This window comes from Vombatus ursinus, unplaced genomic scaffold (assembly GCF_900497805.2).
Source record: "Vombatus ursinus unplaced genomic scaffold, bare-nosed wombat genome assembly UNPS02014814.1, whole genome shotgun sequence".
Taxonomy (NCBI): Eukaryota; Metazoa; Chordata; class Mammalia; order Diprotodontia; family Vombatidae; genus Vombatus; species Vombatus ursinus.
The window spans coordinates 4111710-4133830 of NW_020954592.1; the positions used below are offsets into that span (position 1 = coordinate 4111710).

Consider the following 22121-nt stretch of genomic DNA (forward strand, 5'->3'; position numbering starts at 1 on the left):
GCTGGGGGCACACGCCTCTGGGCTTGTTGATAGCTCTCTTTCCCCACCACCTCCCTCTCTCTCTGCCTTAGGGATGGTTTATTGGGATCTGGAAGGGTGGGATTTAGCGTGCTGTCACCACTTCCATAGGCCTTAATGCCTGACTATTCTGGGTACTATGATTAGAGACTCTTTTTTCTCTGTCTCATTTGCTTCCACTTCAAAAACAGGGACCAATTTGCTATACTTTCCAGAATGCACTTGGAGCACCTTAATAAGTACGCTTGGGAGTTCGCTGGCTTTTTCTTTCCTTTCTGGTGTTTTGTCATATCATTCGCTTTCATGTAGACTATGGGAAGGGAATGAAGGAATGAATCTACTGTATGCCAGGCACTGTGCTAAGTGCTTTACAGATATCTGGTTTGATCCTCATAACAATTCTGGGTGGTAGGTGCTATTATTATGCTCATTTTACAGTTGAGGAAACTGAGGCAGGCAGGTTAAATGACTTGCCCAGGGTCACATAGCTAATAAGTGGCTGAAACCAAATTTGGTCTTCCTGACTACAGGTACACTGCTTTATTCATGCTGCCATCTAGCTGCCTGTGGTCCAATTAAAATGTACTACTGACCACTCCATGTTTTAGTCCTGTCCACTGCTGCTATTGTCCTGGTAGCATTCTTATTCCTGGCATGATTATCCCATCTTCTTCATTTGCTAAAATTCTACCATCCTTTAATGTTCAGTGAAAATGAAATTCCTGGGGCAGCTAGGTGGCTCAGTGGATAGAACTCTGGCCTTGGAGTCAAGAGGACCTGGAGCTCAAATCCAGCCTCAGATACTTGACACTTACTAGCTGTGTAACCCTAGGCAAGTCGTTTAACCCCAATTGCCTCACCAAAAAGCAAAAAGAAAAAAAAAAGGCTCAGATTCTTAAAATCTAGCCACTGCTCAGATTCTTACAATCTAGCCAATAGCTCACTAATGTTCAGACTCCTTAAGAGTCTGGCCAGTATGACAGATGTTCTAATAAACCTTGTGTTTGGCTGAAAAACAAAAAGAAAATGAAATTCCCTCTAGAAGGTGAGCAAAATAACTCTCTTTTGGATTTCCTATAGCTCTTCGCTTTTCCTTGTCTCATGCACTTATCACATGGTGTGCATGTTTGTTCTACATATGTATTATATGAGGAAGAAGCCAGGCATAGTGAACAGAGAACCAAAATTGAAAAGATCTGAGTTCAAGTTTTGCTTCTGACATATAGATGACGATGCTTAGGGTGGTTGGAATAATAATAATAGCTAACATTTATATAGTACCTACTATGTGCCAGGCATTGTGCTAAGTACTTTATGATTATTGCCTCATTCGATATTCACAACAATCCTGAGGTAGGTGCTAAATTATCCTCATTTTACAGATGAGGAAACTGAAGCAAAGAAGTCAAGTGACTTGCTCAAGGTAACATAGCTAGTAAGTGTCTGAAGATGGATTTGAACTCAGGTCTTCCTGACACTAGGCCCAGTGCTCTATCCACTACACCACGCAGCTCCTGATGATAAGTGACAACATAGAGAAGAAAGAATCATTAAATGTTTAATTTTGCTTCTGTTTCCACCTCTTTAGATTTGAAAGGAAAGAACAAAAATAGCTAATAGGGACTTTAAATCCAATGTAAGTAAGGAGAAAGGAAGAGGGCACCCAGCTGGCCCTGATGAATTTAAGTCAATTGATCCAGATGAGTTATATCTTTAGCCCCTGAAAGGACCAGCAGCTGGGACTGAGGAGCCACTCTCAGTGATACTGGAAATGAGATCAAGGAGAACAGAAAAAAAGCGCCGCAAGACTGGCTGAGGGCAAAAGTCCTGATTTTTGGAAAAAAGGCAGAGGGAGTGTCTGCATCCTTTAGTATGGAGAGCTTGATTGATTTCTGGCAGAATTCTCGAAGGGATAATTGAAGAGATGATTAGTGAACATCTAGAAAGAGACAACATAGCTGCATAAAGGTTGTACCAGTCCTTTGACATTTTCTTTTTAAAAAATTATTATTCAACTGATAGATCATGGTAATTAATGCTATAGAAATAAGTCACCTAGATTTTAACAGAGTATTTTTGTGGAGAAGATAGACTTTTTTGGTTCAGTTGTGTCTGACTCTTCGTGACCCCGTTTGGGGTTTTCTTGGCAAAGATACTGGGGTGGTTTGCCATTTCCTTCTCCAGCTCATTTTATAGATGAAGAAACTGAGGCAAACAAGGTTAAGTGACTTGTCCAGAGTCACACAGCTACTAAGTGTCTGAGGTCACATTAGAACTCAGGAAGAGGAGTCTTCCTCACTCTAAGCTCAGCGCTCTAGCTACTGGCCAACTAGTTGCCCCAAAGACAGTTAAAGAGGGTTAAATTTGAGTTCCCAAAAGATCCAAATGACAAGAAAACTGGCCTGAATCTCATAGGATGACATTTAATAGGAATCAATGTGTTCAAGAAATCAACTTCCCAAGTACAAGAAGTGAGATGTATGGTTATATAGCAGTTTGTATTAAAAAAAAAAAGAATTGTGGATTTTCATCATTGACTGCAAGCTCAATATGAGTCAACGGTCTGTCATGGCAGCCAATCAATCAACAAATATTTATCAAGTTCTTATTATATGTTAGGCACTGGTATAAATCAATGAAAAAGAAGACAGGGGCAGCTGGGTGGCACAGTGGATAGAGCACCAGCCCTGTAGTCAGCAGGACCTGAGTTCAAATCCAGCCTCAGAAACATAATGCTTACTAGCTGTGTGACCTTGGGCAAGTCACTTAGCCCCAATTGCCTCACAAAAAAAGAAGACAAACAGTTTTGTCCTCAAGGAATTTATATTCTAACATTCTCAGGAAGTGAGAGTGAGGCTGAAAACTGTATACAACCCTGCCTTGCTTAAATTCAATTCATGAGCAAGTCAAGACAGCACCTATGATGTCATTGGATCTCTTTGAAAACAAAGGATAAACAACAGCAACACTATAGTTTAATGAGAAGAAAAGCAAAAATGAAACAAAAACAAAGCTAATGAGATTTCTGGCTATAATTAGAAAAGCACAACTTCTAGGAGTAAGGAAATGGTAGTCTCATGGAACTCTGCCCTGGCCAGAAAACATCTGAAGTATTATGTTCAGACGTGGATGCCAAAGCTTAGCAAGAACCGGTGAGTTAAAGTGGAAAGATGGCTCTGGAGTTAAAGGACCTGGGTTTGAACACTGACTTTTATGCTTAGTATCTGTGTGTTACTTAAGTTCTCTGTGCCTTGGTTTTCTCATTTGTTAAATGAGGGAGTTGAAATAGCTGGCCTTTGAGGTTCCTTCCTGTTCTATATCGATGGTCCTATGATGCTGATTAGCTGGATAGCTTTCAGAAGAAGACAATTATGTTGTGAAGGGCCTTGAGTTTGGCCTATGAGTGCTGGTTGGATGAAATAGGTATGATACGCCCAGAGAAGTGAAAACTGGGGGAGGGGGAAAGGGGTGATGTGATAGTTCATGACAGTCTATCTTAAGAATTTGCAAGTTGTAATGGGAAAGATGGATTTAGACTTGTTTTCATTGGCATCAAAGAACCGAGCCGGGAGCTATTGGGTGAAAGTTGCAAAGAGGTGAAGTTAGACTGGATAACAGGGAAAACTTCCTAAGAATGAGAGCCATCTGAAGGTGGAGTGGGCACCTTAAGGATATAGTTTGTTTCCTACTCATTGGAAGTCTTCAGTCAGTCAATAGAACTTATGTTGTATTGGGTCTAGTTTGGGGTGTATAGGTTGGACTAGATGGTTATTAATATCTTTTCCAGCTATAAAAGTCCATAATTCTGAGATTTATGTATACACTGACCACTCCTAATATTTATGTGTATGTTTTGCACACACAGAGGCACAGGGAAAGTGCCTGTGATGAAAGGAAAGCAGAGAAATATAGCCAGCACAGCAGAAAGCTTCCCATTGTTAATAAAACCAAAGGTCAAAGAAATCGAAGGATTGCCTAAAATAAAATAACAGAGATGTTAAAGGGAGAATGTATGCGCAACAGATGCAGGAATATTGCACAGAAAATCCTCTTTGGGTCCCCAAGGTACAATGAGTAGCAGGTGGAGGACTGCCACAGAGAGGGAAATAAAACAGGCCACAAAAATGGGCAGAGAGAGACCGTAGATCTGGGGGAAATTCATTATCTTGTAGAAGGGTGGAAGATTTCCCCAGCACAGACAGTTGTACTGCTCAGATGGGAAATTTTCTTTACTGTGAAATGTAAAGATGTGAGCAGCTCAAATTAGTTTGGCTTGCAAAATTTCTACTGTAAATGGTTACAGCAAGGAATCAGTAAAGAATTAGAAGGGGAAAAATAGAGGGGTGAGAATTCGGAATGCAATAGGGATGAGAGAGCTCATAGGAAAAGTATGAAAATTACTTCTCATACTTTAATCTACATTGCCTCCACTGAGGGGTGTTAAATTCCAATAGGTCCCTGGGGCCTCATACTGGAAGAGACTGCCCATAGTTAAGCTAGTTGATAGGGAAGCCACATATAGAAGAGCCAACTACTCAATTTAATGTGGTTATAGAAAAACCAAATAACTTGATTGCAAACAACTGGTTGAATTTGTCTATTTGCTGATCAGAACTCTGGCACTCTGCTGTCTTTGTGACTATTAAAAAAACAATTAGAGGGCAGTGACGTGACATAGTGGATAGAGCGCTGTGGGCCCAGGGTCAGAAAGACCTGAGTTTAAATCTGACCTCAGATACTTACTAGCTGTGTGACCCTGGGCAAGTCACTTAACTCTTTGCCTCAGTTTCCTCATCTGTAAAATGAGCTGAAGAAGGAAAGGGCAAACCATTCTAGTATCTTTGCCAAGAAAACCCCAAATGGGGTCACAAAGAATTGGACAAAACTGAAATGACTGAACAATAACAAAAAAGCCCATTGCTAACATATTGTTAGGTACTAACTTAAAAATTATGTACTGTTGTAAAGAATCTGTCCTATGGGTAGGCAGAAGGATTCTAAGACCGAGGCCTGGAGGAGACTAGAGGTCATCTAAACCACACCCTACATATACAAGGTCTAGGGAGGGAAAAGGGTAGCTAGGTGTGTAGTGGATAAGAGTGCTGGGCCTAGAGTCAAGAACCTTTGTTCAAATGCAGCCCCAGACAGTTACTAGTTGTGTGACTCTGGGCAAGTCACTTAACTCTGACTGAATTTCCTCATCTGTAAAATGATCTGGAGAAGGAAATGGCAAACCACTCCAGTACCATTGCCAAGAAAACCCCAAATGAGCTCATGAAGAGTTGGGCAGGACTGAACAACAAAAGAGGGAAGGAGATTTGCTTAAGGTCATACAGGTAGACAGTAACAGAGCTGGGGTTTCGACTCAGGTCCCATGACTCGCCAATCAGTGGACTAGTCATTCTATGTCACTTACTAAGTGCCAGGCACTGTGCTAAGTATTTTACAATTGTTATCTCATTTGATCCTCATTACAATCCTGGGAGGTACATATATTATCCCCATTTTACAGATGAGTCAAACAGAGGTCTAAATGATGGCCCAGGGTCACACAGCTAGTAAGCGTCTCAGCTTATGTAGGTTTCAAGTCTCAGCTAAAATCCATCTTTTACAGCAAACCTTTCCTGATTTTCTTTAATGTTAGTGCCTTCCTCTATTGATTATCTCCAATTTATCTTGTATATATCATATATACAGACAAATGAATCTTGTCTCTCCTTACTAGACTGGGATCTCTTTGAAGTCAAGAAATTTGGCTGTCACCACTGGGGTGGGGAGGCCTCTCCCTACGGCTGGGGCTGGCAGAGCGAAGCTGGGGGCCCAAAGGACACAAAATGTAGCACTGTGTGGAGGTTGGCACTGCCCATATGCCCAGCCAAAGGACAGACCTTATGGAAGGCCTTACAGAAGATGGCTCCCAGGAAGGCTTAAAGCACAGGTCTGAGAGAGGAGTTGCTGTAAGACATGTAGTATGCCCAGACCTTTACCCTGTAGCCAGCAAAGCAGTGCTGGAAGCCAGGGCTAAAGGTCTGGAGGAGGATGTAGTGCTGGACGGGGTCCTAGCATAGTAGCAGCCACCAGGTGGGCCACCTTAGCCCCCATGGCCTCCAAACATTCTACTAGCAGCTGTATCTAATAGTTATTGTCAGCCACTGGCTCAACAGTGGGCCGTCCCATCTGGTACAGCATGACGGCATAGCAGACACAGAGAAAGCAGAAGGTAGAAAGGCAGAAGGTTGTACAAGATGAAGGTTCACTCATAGGTCACAGATGGGAACACCTCTATGCAGTATGTCTGTGTCCTAAACCAGTAGCCCTTGGAGAGGCAGTTGGATCTGGGCACACAAATGAACACCAGGAAGGACCCAAGCCTGAGCACTGGGCCAGTTGGAGGGTGTGGTAGCATAGAGAGTGCAGGGGAAACATGGTGATGTATTAACTGTCCACACTCATGGCTGTCAAGGTGACACAGGTGGCCTGGACAGACACCTGCCGGACATAGCATGAACTCTCCAATGACCCGGCTGGGAAAGGGATAGAACATAGCTGTGGAGGGCATGCAGCATACCAGGATGATGATGTCTGTGGCTGTCAAGTTGGTGATGTAGAAGTTGGTAATGGTCCTCATCTGCTTGTGCTTAGAGATCACTAGTAGATGACTAGTGAGTTGCCCGCCACCCCCACTACCTGGAGAGCAGCGAAGAAGAGTGGTCACCAGCCAGGCATCCATGAGCCCCAGAGCTGTTGGCACAGCCGCTCCCAGCCCACGCCCCTTGGCAGGAGGACTTGGCCAGTGCCAGAAAGGAGACATTGATCTCTGGCCCTGCCATGACCCACTAAGGTGGTGTATGGTCCTGGCCTGGCCCCATGCTTTCCTCTGTATTGTTGCAGTAAGAGCCAGGATGGAAGTGGAGGGGAGAGGGCGCCCTAGGGGATCCTGAGTAGGGGAGGACAAGAGCATGAACCTGGGCTGGGGCAGGACTGGACGGTGCAGAGCAGGGTGGGACTAGAGCTCCCCTTCTCACTCTCTTTGTGCTAGGACAGGGTCTCAGGTCGAGTGCTCTGGAGACCTTGGACTCCTGCCAGCCAGACATACCAGAATGGTTCAGAAAACTTCTCTGGCTCCATCAGTAATCATTTTTTTTTAAATAATCTAAATATTTATTAAGTGTATATATATATATCTATATATATATATCATGTGATAGGCTTTAAAGAGGCATGTGTGTATATGTGTGTTTCTATTTGTGATTAGTGTGTATTTGATAGGTGGGATTTCAACAACAGATCTTTCTCATTCCAAGACTAACACTTTTTCTGTTGATGGTAACCTTGGTAGAAACATCAAAGGTTGGGAGAGGAAAGGGGGAGGAAAATTTTTTTTATACAAACATACACACACACATATGCATATGCGTGTGTGTGTGCGTGCATGTGTATAGTTGTTCCCATGTTGTCTCCCCCATTAGACTAGGAGCTCCTTGACAACTCTGTATCCCTAGTGCTTAGCACAATAGGCTTTTAATAAGTGCTTACTGACAGACTGACTAATGTAACTTGAGTGGTTCCATTTGATCTCTTAGTTCTCAAATCTCTTTCACTCAGGCTGTGTGTTACCCACTACAAACATACATTTTCCCCCAGTACAGTGTTAGACCACTGGAAGAAAAGACTTTCATTTTTCTCTTTGCAACTCAAACATCTAGTTCAGTGCCTTGCATACAGTAGGCATTTAATAAATGCTCATTAAATTGAATTTTAATGAAAAAGGGTTAATTATCCTAGTTAGAAGACAAGTAAGTTCTTTGGGAGGATTGATGATCTATTGGAATCAGTTTATCAGACAGGATCCTTTCTTGCATCAAGATCTTGAGAGAATGGGAAATATACATTTAGTGGGGAGGGGAGAATGGAGGCAGAAAGCTGTCTGGAAATGCTGAGATGATGGGACAATACAGGGTGGCACCACTGTGGGCTGTGCTGAGTAGGATAAGAAGAAAGTCATGAAGGCAGGAAGAGCTATTAGGAATGGAGTGGAAGAGTATCAAGTGGTTAAAAGGGGATGGGAATGTCTAAGTCCTAAGCTTTACTATTTTGCAATTTTTCCTAAGGTTGATCCTATACAGTATTATTCAAAAGATGATTTGTTATGCTTCCCAGTTTTCTTTTCCTCTTCACATTTTAAAAAAGTTTTATTACTGTCTTTTGTGTTTTAAATCATAGTCAATTTGCCCTTAAATCTTCTTTCTTATAATAAAGGGAAATATTTAAGCAAAGTCAACCAACAACATGGCCTCTAATAGGATATACTGCTCTATGCCCCCTTACTCCCCATCTTTCTCATGGGAGCACTCGTTCCAACTTTCTTGAGTAGATTTCATTGTTTTCATTTGATACCAATCACAGTGAGGTAGAGAGAGTTTAGGTAGTTCATCTCCATTTGCGTGGTTCATTTTTATGGAGATAAAATCATTATTTACAGCCTTCTAGCATCATTTCCTTGGACTTCATTCTCCTCATCTGTAAAATGAGCAAGTTGGACTTGATTTTGGTGACTCATTTCAGCTTAAATATGATATATGTTTCTGTGTTTCTAGATCTTCAATCCACTAGCTAGTGAAGAGAAGAATAACAACAATTCTTACCAAACATTATGCTGTCGCTAGCATTTTAAGATTGAATCTTACAGGATCCAGTAAAAAAAAATTGACCTAGAAACCAGAATTCTGTGAAGTAGAAGATCTATAAAACTATTCACTCTCATCCCTCCCCTCACACTGCAGTGGCTATAATTTAATATTACTTTCCATATTGCAGTGTATGGGGCATTCAAGGAGGACTAGCACCTCTGGTGTCAGGGCTTGCTGAGTCCTTTTCAGAGCTACCCATCCACGTTTGGTGTCCACCTGGCACCCAACTTTCACCTGTGGCTCCAAGAAGCTGTGGCATGTATAGTGGCCACACCCTGTAAACCATCTTGACAGAGGAGTTAAATTAAGTTGAGGGTAACCCATGGGCCACAAATCCATTGGTGAGTCAGTGGGGTGTCTAGTCCAAGCATGTGAAATCATCCCCAGGTAGAATGGGTAGATTAGAACAATTTGATCCAACAGCCACTGCATCCTAGACCATCACTGGTCATCTCGACTTTTGCCTGGCCGCTGGACTTTGATGACTCTGGAAGAGAGAATGAGGTTGATGACTTTATGAAACTGCCTCTCTTAAATCCAATTCATGGGCAAGTTAAGAAATCACCTGTGATGTTGTTGGTCCTCTTTAAAAACAAAGGACAAACAACTACTTATTTCTTGGTTATAAGGTAGTAAGATCTAGATCTGGAAAAGACCTCTGAAGACATTTAGACCAAGCTCCTCATTTTAGAGATGAAGAAACACAAGCCTACGTAGCTTCACCTGTCTTTTCTGGCTAAACAGAAGGGTGGCTCAGTGAGAAGAAGACTGGATATATAGTCAGAAGACTTGTTTGAATCTTGGCTCTGTAACTTACTACTATGTGCCTTTGGGTGAAAGGTTTAACAGCTCTGTTTTCATTGACTGTCCAGGAAGCCAGTTGGAGTTCTTGTCTCCATACCTCAATACAGACACAATGGAGCAGGTGTTATCCACAAAAACAAAGGAGGAAAAAGGGATCTCAGTTGAGAACCAATAAAAAAGCAACTGACAAATTAGTTATTCAGTCTGTGAGGATGAAGGCTGGGAAGGGACTATGGTTAGTCTACAGAAACATAAAGTGGATGGATAGAGTGAATGGAGACTTATGTCATAAGTTTTAGAACAATAGCACTAGGTAAGGTGAAGCGAAAGAACTCATTTGGAATCAGTGGACATGATTTCAAATCCCAACTCTGCTTCTTACTACCTTTGAGACCTAGAGCAAGTCATTTCAACTTGCTTACCTTCAATTCTTTCATCTATTAAATGAAGGGTTTGGACTAAATGGTTTCTAAGTTCCCTTTTAGACCAAAGTCCTATGGTCCCCTCTAGTGCAAATTCCTATGATTTTCATCAGCAGAATGGGGAAAATAACACTTGTATCTGACCTTTTGTTGTTGATATTTACTCATCGTCATATCTGACTCTTCATGACCCCAAAGAGTCCCAGGGATGGGGAATCTGCGGCCTTGAGGTCATGTGTGGCCCTCTAGGTCCCCAAGTGTGAAACATGTGGCCTTAAGGCCGCAGATTCCCCATCCCTACTAGACCATACCATGCCAGGTCCTTCCATCCACCATCTTTCAAAATCTGTCTAGGCTAATATTTCTTGATTCCATGACACTGTCTATCCATCTCATTCTCTGCCATCCCCTTTTCCTTTTGCCTTCAATCTTTCCCAACATCAGGGTCTTTTCCAATAAGTTCTGTCTTTTCATTATGTGGCCAAAGTATTTAAGTTTGTGTTTCAGTGTTTAAGTGACAATAATTGGAGTAGCAAGCTCTGTGCTACTTTAGTGGGAGAAGCAGGACGCAAATGCAAGCCTTCTGACTACTCAATATTTAAAGACCATAATTTTATTCAATCAATCAATAAACACTTATCAAGCACCTTCTATGTACCAGGCACTATGCTAAGCACTGAGGATACAAAAAGAGGCAAAAGATAGTCCGTGCCTTCAAGAAGCTTACGATCTAATGGGGGAGACAAGATGCAAACAAATAAACTAGCTAAATGCAGAATAAGTAGGAAATAATTTACCAAGGGACGCTACTAGAATTAAGAGGAGTTGGGGAAGGCTTACATTAAAAGATGGGATTTATTTGGGTCTTAAAGGAAGTCAGGGAAATCAGTAGGTGGAACTGAGGAGGGTGAAGCATTCTAGGCACCTGGGAAACATTTAATTGCTAATCCTGTTTAATAGACAGAGGCACATATATTACTCATGTGATTACCATCATCTGAATGATAAGATAGGTACTATGAAAAAGCAGCAACATTTTTTTTTCCTGAAAATATTTGTGGGTACTCCAATGGTGGAGGAGAAAATCTGTCAATTGTTTAGAAAATTTTTGAAATAATTCAAAATTCTTCCAATAAAAGGTAAGGAAAAATGTGGCAGGAACAAAGCAATACTGAGTAAAATGTGAAACAGAATAAAAGTTCAAAAACTGAACACGTCATTGCATGTCATGGGAATAGACCTTAAAGCTAACTTGTACCTGCTCACTGCTGAAAGGAATTAGCGATGGTTGAGAGAGAGACTTTTTGCAACAAGGTCAAGGGAAAGAGACTGTGTTTCTGATCTGGTTTGACACACGCATTCCATTTCATCTCAAGCTTAGTGTGAGCTTTAAGGTCAAAGCATACAGTGGAATGGCAGATGTGTGACTTACTTTTGTCAAGTTTGCCCTTATGCATCAACGGTTGCCTGGCATGTGTACTGCTTCAAACCAGCTGAAAAAAGTGCTGACCCAGAGCACATGTTTTATGACTGTTAGGATCTGTAGAATATCCATCATGAAAGTTTTAGCCTGTGTAATATGAATGTAAGATATTTTTGTCATATTAATATTTTTATTAAATTCTGAAAGAAAAATATACAAGGGAGCTTGGATTTTCCGTAAATTGGGATTCTAATTTTAATTTAGAATTTCATAGTTTTATAGAGCAAAAGATTATAATGTTAACTTATGAACTCATTATTTTCTTTTCTTTCCACAGTCTATTTTTATAATGTATATATTCCAATAAAATGTTAAGGGAGAGAGACTATTAGAAGATTGTATTTTTCAAGTATTTAAATAGTAAGACAGTAGCACCCAACATAAGAGAACTAAGTGGGAGAATAAAAGAATTGCTGTTTTAAAATATTTTAACCTTTTGATGTTGGGTTGGGACTTTGCATTGTAAATTCCATTCCTTTCAAAACATAAACCATCTGGGATACCCCATGTTTCTAGGGTCAAAAACACCATAAAATTTTCAGCTGGCAAGCATATTATTAGTTAGATGAAGAGGTCAGTGAGATATCCTATGAGGAAGATAAATCAACACCAGCTTGCCCAGTCTTTCTTAGACAACCTGGCTGCCAGATTTCCTTTAATTGAATCTTTTTCTGGAGATAGACTTCTAGCTATGGGGATAGGTAGCCCTTAAACAAAATAATGAAGTCAGCAAAATTTGTCTTCTTGACCCCTGACCTCTCCTGCCTGTCCCCAGCCTCTAACATCATCCCCAGCCTCTTTACTCCCATATAGCGGTTCCCCTGCTGCTCTTCATTCCAGGAACCACTGTTCTCCCATAATCTCCCTCACCTAGACAAATTGGTTATTGACACTAAAGTGTGACTTAAATTTCCGGGCTGTGATAACTGTGTTCCCTGAGGTATTTTATATTTTAACCCTGATATGTAATTGTGCAAGAGAAGGCTTTATATCTTGCTAAAGAAGCATCAGTAATTGGACAACTGGGGGTGTGTGTGGGGGGGTAGTGGTGGAGGGGAAGGGAAGGCAAAGACTCGCTAGGATGTTGTTGAAATAATTCAGGTGAGTAGTAATGATAGCTTAAGCATCTGGGTGGCACAGTGGATAGAGTACTAGACCTGGAGTTAGGAAGACTTGAGCTCAAATCTAGCCTCAGACACTTATTAGCTGTGTGACTGTGGGCAAGTCACTTACTTTGGTTGCCTCAGTTTCCTCATCTGTAAAATGAGCTGGAGAAGGAAATGGCAAACAGTTTCCATATCATTGCCAAGAAAACCCCAAATGAGGGCAGCTAGGTGGCATAGTGGACAGAACAGAGGCCTTGGAGTCAGGAGGACCTGAGTTCAAATGTGACCTCAGACACTTGACACTAGCTGTGTGACCCTGGGCAAGTCACTTAACCCCAATTGCCTCACAAAAAACAAACAAAGAAAACAAAACAAAAAAAAAGAAAACCCCAAATAGGGGTCACAAAGAGTCAGACATGACTGAAAGCCTAAACAACCACAAAAAACGACAGCCTATATGTTTAGATGGTGAGTGTGGTCATAGAAAAACATAAATGTTAAAGTCCTTACAGAGATGGAATTAAAGTATTGAAGTAGATAGAGCATTAGATCTGGAGTCAGGGGGACCTGAGCTCAAATCCATCCTCAAACAGTTACTAGCTGCATGACACTGGGCAAGTCACTTAACCTTTGTTTTTTCTCAGTTTCCTCAACTGTAAAGTGGGGATAATAATAGCACTGGTCTCAGGGCTTTTGTGAAGATCAAATGAGGTAATGTTTTTAAAGCACTTAGCACAGTGCCTGGCTCATTGTATGACCTGAATAAATGCTTGTTTTTTATTTCATCAACTATGGCTATAAAATGGAGAGAAGAGTCAGATAATTGTAAGGTTTTGAATTTAGGAGACAGGGTGAAAGGTGGTACCACTAACAGAAATTGTGAAGTTGAAAGGGGGAATTTTTAAAGGGAAAGATAAATGATCTTGGTTTTAGATAACTGGTCATTGATTTAGAGCTTAAGGAAACTTGGAGACCCTCTAGTTCAACCCACATATTGAGTTTGAGGTGCTGGTGGGCCATCCATCCATTCATTCATTTATTAAAAGAAAATTTTATTAATAGCTTTTGTTTTTTAAAACATCACCAAAATTTCCCGTGTCCATCTCCTTACCACCCCACACCGAGCCATACCATATAACAATATTTTTAAAGACAAAAATTTAAAAGTAGAGAAAAATATCATCAAATTTGATCAATACATTGAAAAAGTCTGAGAATATGTGCAGTGTACCACTATGATAGACTTTTCACCTTTCAAAGTGACTTGCTTATAGCTCTTCTTGCTTTGTAATTTTGCAACATTTACTTTTTTAAAAATTCAGTTTTTTATTTTTTCAATCAATGAAAATACTTCTTTCCCTCCCACCTTTGCATGCCTCCCCCCAATTGAGAAAGAAAGAAAAAAAAACCATGTTACAAACATGTATAATCCAGCAAAATAAACTCTTCCATTGGCCAAATCTGAAAAAAAAATTTTTTTTCTCAGTTTGCACTCTGATTATATCACCTTTCTTTTAGGAGGTGGGTAGCATGTCTCCTGAATCCTCTGGATATCATTATTGGTCATTGGGTTGATCTGAGGTCTTTCCAAGCTGTTTGTCTTTACATGGATGTTGTTATTGGATAAATTATTCTCCTGATTCTGTTCACATCACTCTTTATCAATTCATACAAAACTTCCCATCTTCCCATTTCTTTGAAACACCATTCCCTTCATAATTTCGTAAAATAGTATTCCATCCTATACATATACCATAGACGCTTTTTCAAAAAAAAATTACTTATTTAACATTTATGTAAGAAATTGAGTTCCAAATTTTATCCCTTCCTCAAGTCCTTCCCCTATCTATTGAGAAGGCAAGCAATATGATAACAATTATATATGTGAAATCATGAAGAACATATTTCCATATTAGCCATGTTACCAAAAAAAGCAAGAAAAATAAAGAAAGTGAAAAAAATTATACTTCAATCTGCACTCAGTTCATCAGTTCTCTCTCTCTTGAGGTATACCATAACTTGTTCAACAGGAATGGATATGACAGGAGGACCTGAGTTCAAATCCAGCCTCAGACCAAACACTTGACACTTACTAGCTGTGTGAAACTGGGCAAGTCACTTAACCCCAATTGCCTAAAAAAAAAAGAAAGAAATGGATATGATTTTCTTTGTGAAAATGGCATTAAAGAGACTATATCATCTGTTTTACCACTGCTTTTAGAAAGAAATATTTACTAAACCAATATAGTAAGAGCAAACTGATACAGATACAAAACATGCACCCCCCAACCCAAAAGTCTGTGACATGGCCTTCCACAGGTAATGCCACCCCTACATGCAGGTCCCCTTCGTAGTTAGCCCTGAGTTTGGGTAGCAGGTGACAAAGCTTCCAGTTCACACCTGTGCTTGGAGCAGTGTCCTGGTATGGGTCTGGTAGAGCCCTGGAATATAGCTGGGACCTTTTCTTCTCCTGTCTCAGAGTCTCTCCCTGGTTACTTAAGTGCTACTGGCTGCGTGCTCCCAGCCTGTCCCCAATGGCTTCAGACCTCCTTGTCTGTCTCCCTGTGCTTATCTGGGCTGGGCAAATGACTCATAGGGATTCTTTCTGGATTTCTCCATCAGGATTCTGTCTGGTGCATTTTTTAAATTGTTTGGAGTCCAAATGTGGCCTTAGATACTTACTTTGTGACCTTGGGCAAATCACTTAACTTCCGTTTGTCTCAGTTTCTTCAATATGTAAAATCAGGATAACAACAGCATCTACCTTGCAGGGTGGTTGTGAAGATCACATAAGGTAATATTTATAAAAAGTGCTTAGCACAGTGCCTGGTACATAGTAGGCACTATATAAATGCTTATTCCTTCCTGTTTTATGATTCTGAACATCTCTTCAGCTCTAGCCTCAATATTAATTAATAACGTACTGTGTGTATAAAGGGTAGGTAGGTGCTCAGTGTTGGGCCTGGAGTCAGCACTTACTATCTGTGTGACCCTGGGCAAGTCACTTAACCCTGTTTGTTTCAGTTTCCTTATCAGTAAAATGATTTGGGAAAGGAAACGGCAAACCACTCCAGTATCTTTACCAAGAAAATCCCAAATGGGGTCACAAAGAGTCAGGCATGAGAGAAACAATTGAAGAACAGCAACATTGTGTGCACAGTTCCAGGCTAGTCAATAGAGACAAATTTATTTGGCCCTCCCTAATCTGGTACTACCTTCTCAACCCCGGCTCACACTGGCGGGTGGATTCCCCAGACTTTGTCTGCTGCTTCTCCCCTTTGGAATGGAAGGGACCCTGAGGGGTTGCAGGTGTCTTTCTAATGTTATATAGTTCATGAATCCCCACAGTTGTGCTTATTAGTTGATTTCAATTAGGCAGCCAGATTTAATTAGCTTTTAGAAAGGAGAATCTGCCAAGATGGTATAGTAAGGGCAATTGATAACAAAATATTCCCCCTCCCCCCTTAAAAGTCTGTGACATTCTCTAACAAGAAAATGCAGATTATAGGGAAGAAAGGGATCAGGTTTAGAGAGTAACTCAAAGCTCGGGGCTACCGGGAGTTATTTCTCCCCTTTTTGGAGTGCTTAGGAAGTTTTCTTAGGTACAATGTAGCTTTTCTTTTGGGTTCCTTATATGAGTTTTGAAGCTCAGTCAGTGTAACTAGTTTGTCCTCAGACCACAAATACTTGTGTGAGTCGCTGCTGTTCGAGAGACATTGCTAGGATGCTGATGAAAAACTCCAAATTCTCTGGCCCTTTAAAGTTCATAAGGTACTCCCCCCCCTCCAGTCAAGGGGTTCAGGAGGCTACTCCTGGAGGTAGAAGGAAGCCACTGGAGGCTATTCTAATAGGAGAGAAAACAAATATACATGTAAATGTGTATGGCATATATAAAAATGAATAAATGCAAAAATGTAGAAAGTAGTCTTTAACTATATAGTTTGGGAGAAGGGTATTATAAAGTTGGGGGGAAGGAGATCAGGAAGGATCTCATGCAGAAGATGGTGCTTGAGCTGTGTCTTAGAGGAAGAGAGGCCATGGGAAGGACAGAAGGAAGAAAGGAAGGAAAGAAGAAAGAAAGGAAAGAATGATAAGAAAGGAAGCATGTAAAGAGGGAAGGAATGCATTCTGGGCATGTGGACCTCCCAATCCAAAGGGTCAGAGATGGGAGATATATTAAAAGCATGATAGTAGGGTATTTATTGGGGAATCTTAAAAGCCATACTAAATGTCGTAAAATTTATTTAGTAAGTGATGAATACTTGTTGAAGTGGTTTAAGTAGAAAATCAACATCATCAGCCTGATTTAACATTTATTGTTGTTCAGTCATGTCCAATTCTCTTGACCCCATTTGGGGTTTCCTTGGCAAAAATACTGGAGTGGTTTGTCATTTCCATCTCCAGCTCATTTTATAGATGAGGAACTGAGGCAAACAGGGTTAAGTGACTTGTATAAGGTCACACAGGCAGTGTCTGAGGTCAGACTTGAACTCATGAGGGTGAGTTTTCTTGTTTCTCAGCCCTGTGCTCTATTCACTTTGCCACCTAGCTGACATATAATTGCTGATTTTTATGTAGTGCTTTAAGATTTGCAAACCACTTTACATACATTATCTCATTTGATCCTTACAACATCCTTATGACTTAAGTACTATGTTCATTATTTACATTTTGTTGAGGAAACTGAGTATCATAGAGTTTGAGATTTGCTCAACACCACACTGATAGTAAGTAGTAGAGAGTTGTTGTGTGAAGGAGTAGCGAGGGAAGTTAGAGAAGTATGTTAGAAAGCACATTAGTTTGGAGTTGGAGGATCTGAATTTGAATCCTACAGTTTTTCTTATTTACTGCCTCTGTGACCTTGTGAGAAAGTCACTTAACCTCTCTGGGCTTCAGTTTCCTCATTGGTAAAATGACTGGGTTGCACTAGATGTTTCTTATGTTTACTTCCACTGTTAAATCTCTAAATGATCCTCTGCTCAGGTCTGTGGGTAAGAAAGATTAATTTGGCAGCAATGTAAAGGGTGGATAGGAGGAATGGGAGTGTTAAGTTGGAGAGACCAGTTGTGAGGCTATTACAACAATCCAAGATGATAATGAGGGTTGAGTATGAGGGCAGACTGTTTAGGCAGGAACAACAGGACCTGAAAATTAATTGATTATGAGGAGAAAGAAAAATCAAAGATAACCAAGTTGAATCTGTAAGGGGTGACGTTTGATTTTGTCTTCTCTAAGAGAAAAATAGAAGTCAAAGGGGGGAACCAGTCTGGAGGAAAAGATAACAAAATTTGGTTTTGGACATGTTAGATTGAGTCACTCTTGGGACATCCAGGTTCATTCCTTGTAGGCCTTTGAGATGTGGGTCCAAAGCTTAGGAAAAAAAGTGAGCGCTGTATATTTGCAAGTCATCTGTCTGGAGAGGATAGTTGAAGTCATGAGAATGAACAAAATTTCGAATAACCTAGATAGAGAAGATGTTCAGAAATGTTCAGAAACAGAAAATATTCAGAAAACTAAGATAATGGGTCAGGAAGGAGGCAGAAGAGACAGAGAAGGAGCAATCAGACAAGTAGAAAGAGAATGGGGGGAAGGGTATACTTTCTTACAAATCGAGGGCAGAGACCATATGCAGGAGAGAATATAGAAGTTAAAAACTATAGAATAGTCGAGGAGGATGAAGACAGAGAAAGGGTCATTAGAGTTGTTTATCAATAGGTTATTGGTGACCTTTGAGGGAATACTTTCACGGGAATGGTGAAAGACGGATGTCAAGGGGTTGAGATGGTAAAGAAATAAATTGTGTAAAGGTATAAGGTATAGATTTTTTTCTACATAGTTTGATGGGAAAAGAGAAAGAAGATGGTAGCTCTGTGGAATAGAAGAATGAAGGGAAGATTTTTTTTAAGCATTGTGGAAACAGCATGATGGAAAGACAGAAAGCAAGCAATGGAAAGGGAAAGATTGAAGAAGAGAGAGATAGAATGGTTGATGAAGCAAGGTCTTGAAGGAGTTGGAAGAAGGGATTAACAATCTTTAATTTTTTATGGGTGTGTATATATATATATAAAACAAATAATATAATAAATATAACATTATAAATATAATTTTTAATAGAGACAGAAGCTGGGTATTGGCAGTGGCAGAGTATGGGTGAAGACATTCAGTTCAAGTCATTCAAGCTAACACGTCTTCAACAAGTGCTAACTATAAACCAGGCACTTTGCTGAGTGCTGGGATGCAAAGAAAGGCAAAAGCAGAGTTCCTGCCCTCAAGGAGTTCACACTGAAGTGAGAAAAAATAAATACACCACGTAAGTACCTAGGTAAATACAGGACATATACATATACCTACGCACACACTCGCACATATTAGCTGGAAGTTTTCAGATGTGCATTACGGGAAGTGAGGGAGTTCAACTTGCATAACCTCCATAGCCTCAATGATAGAGGTGGTTAAGTCATTTGCTTGGTGTACTAGAGGGTAGGGTAACAGCCTGTCTGGTTGGGAGTGAGGGGTGAGAAATAGTCCGTGTGAGTAACGAGAGAAGCAATCAATGAAAATTTAGTGGAAACACTGCCAAGTAGCAGAGCGGGTGTAACTGAGATTATACACCATAAATGCAGTTAGTGAAATCAGCCTGATTTGACCATTTTTCTCTAGCAATGCCAAGCATGCAAGAAAGAGTGGAGGAATCAGAGAATGGGATTACCCAGAGCTGAGTTTTAGAAAATTAGGAACAGCACAGGAACTAGGAGCGATAGTGTCCAGAAAACATTTTGCGGTAAGGCAGAATGGAGGAGGTTGACTAGGACAATATGGAGAGGTTCAAAGGACTGGAGATTATAATGAGGGCTGTCCCAGTCTTAAATACATGCATGCATACATACATATAACACTCTCTCTCTTTCTCTCTCTCTCCTTCTTTCCTGCCTTTCTCTCTCTCCCTCCTCCCTCCTTCTTCCTCCCACAGTGGTTGAAAAGCAATTCGCAGAACTAAAAGCTGCTCAAGGAAATTAAAAGTAGTCAGCAAAAAGATTCCCTGAGGTCTCAGGAGAGAGAGGGGAGAGGAGGGGTGGGGGGCGGGGGCGCGCTTATATTCTCCATCCAAAGGGCTCACAGCTGGGTCCCAGATTAATCCACCTGGAGACTAAGTGAACTCAAACTGCATGCCTGCCCCGAGGTTTTCTTGACTATAACATTCACACCTGGGAGTGTGGGGAGGGTAAACAATTTACACCTACTATTTCTATCACTATTGTACACTAGGGTGTAGTGCAAGGTTAGAGTGAGTAAGGAAGAGGAAGAGAAAGAAAAAGAGAAACCTGGAAGAATTGGAAGGAGTTGTAGAGTGATATTTCAGAAGCTAGGATCTTGAAAGATGAGCTGTTCCATGTGACTGTGAAGTCTAATGTGTGACCATGTGAGTGTTTGCCTGAAGTGGGAGAGAAATAGAGGTTGTGGGTGCAGGGGAGGTTGAAGTCAGGGTGTTGGAAAGGTAATCCTTTCACTAAAATAGTGAAGTTCCTGAAGACTATGGCAGAGGATGAGGAGGAGAGCAAGGTTGTGAGTTAGGCGCCCATGTCTCTGAGGAAGCTGGCAGAGCGGCCCAGATAATAACAACAAGAAGCAATATTGAGTGGTCCAATACTATCACATAGACTCTGAAGGAGAGAAGATGATGATGGGATGGTGGTTGATGAATGATCTGGAAGTGGTAGTGGGGGACAAGAAACATTCCAGTCCCTATTCCTGGTGCTGTTAGATGGGGAATAGGGAAAAGAGGATTTTTTTATTGGAAAGAATATCCATGAATACGATGTCTTCCAAGATCCAGGCAAAACTTTATTAAAATTCATTTCAATTAAACAGCCTGTTTTATATAACAGGATTATTCTGATAGCTGTATGAGGGATGGATGACAGGGAGGAAAGTGAGAAATATAAGTAATATAATAACCAAGGAAATATAGCATAGTGCCAGGTAGTGAAGACCTTTAGCTCTAGGTAAAAATTTGAATTTTTCATTTTAGGTCACTGAAGAGCTACCATGAAAGTCTTGAGTCGAAAAGTGGTGGGCCGCATCTGGATGTGAATTTAGTGAGACTCCTGCTGTGTGGAAACTGTGTTAAGTCTGAACATACTCTTCTGAGAGACCAAGTTAGGATACTAAGAGAGCATGCCACACACCCTCCACCCAATCAGGTGAAATGCTTGCATTTTTCTTCTTGCTATATCTTTGAAGGAAATATCCCTTTCTGAAAGTTAAAAATAAAAAGTATGACCAGATTTATGAGCAATAGTTATTCTTATAGATATATAAAGGATAGAATGGGAGGAGGGGATTGATATTAATACTGAAATTCGTTAGCAGTAAAGTTGAGAATGAGGTAGAGAACAAGATTGTGAGTCAGGTACCAGCATCCTTGAGAAAATTGGGACAGTGACCTGGAGGTCACTGGGTAACAACAACAAAAAGAAAGATTGTCTGATAACATGGAAGGACATAAGGTCATAGTGTGATGGTGGTCTAGGAATGGTCTACAAGTGGCAGTGGGGAACAATAAACATTTTGGTCCCCACTTCCTAATCTTTCTGACTAGGAACAAGACAAAGAATATTTTCTATTGGAAAGAATTTCTGGGGAATTGATATCTTCCAGGGACCAGGCAACACTTTATTAAAGTTTATTTCAATGGAATAAAAGTTTGTGAAGTAAAAATATGAGAATTTTAAAGCTGCTACTGTTAATAGTTAAGGAAAGTAGTAATGAGGACCTGTATTAGAATGGCTGCAGTGAGACCACAGTGAGAATGAAAAGGAGAAGGACCTGAGATCTCATGGATTGAATGCAGAGACTGAATTGACAGATTTTAATGACTGTGCATATGAGGTGGGAGGCAGAGAGAAGAAACGAAGTTAATCTAAAGGTTTTGAACGTGGGAGACAAGGTGAATAATGGCACCATTGGGATGAAGAGTAGAAGTTTCTGTCTTAAAACAATGGAGAGATGGTGGCAGTATGAGGGGATACAGAAACCAACTAACCAAAACAGTTCCTGTCCTCTAAGACCCTCTACTGGGCATTGGGGGGGTTGGGAGGTGGAGACAACATTTGCAAAAAATGTTGCCTACTAGAGTAACTTCTGCAGAATAACCACTCAAATTAAATTTTATTGACTTACTGGAAATGAAATGAAATGAAAGTGGTTGAAACTGGTGTTCTCTATTCAGATGTCAAGGACTTTTGTGAAGGTTCAGACTCATACATATGTATTTTACATACACACATATAAATACACAAATATAAAAGGAACATGCTAGGTCATCCATAGACCAAAGAGATGCTCTCAGGCTATTTAAAAATATCTCTTATGCTTTGAGCAAAACGAAATGACTTTATAATTCTATTTTAATAATGTTTCCATCAGACGGAGAGTCATTTTATTTTCAATCTGGTTTATTAATTTTGATTCAACATAAATTACTTTTGTAAGAGTGACTTGGATATACTAGGTCTTAATTGAATTTGTCAAGGGTCATGACTTTGGCCTTCGAGAAACTTTAAAAAACAAATACTAAAGAAACTCTCTTCCTCCCTCA

General features: G+C 40.5%; 1 pseudogene; it reads right to left on the bottom strand.

The window, feature by feature from the left end:
- Positions 1-5804: 5804 nt before the first annotated feature.
- LOC114022887 overlaps positions 5805-22121 on the bottom strand; it is a 40558-nt pseudogene continuing 24241 nt past the window's right edge.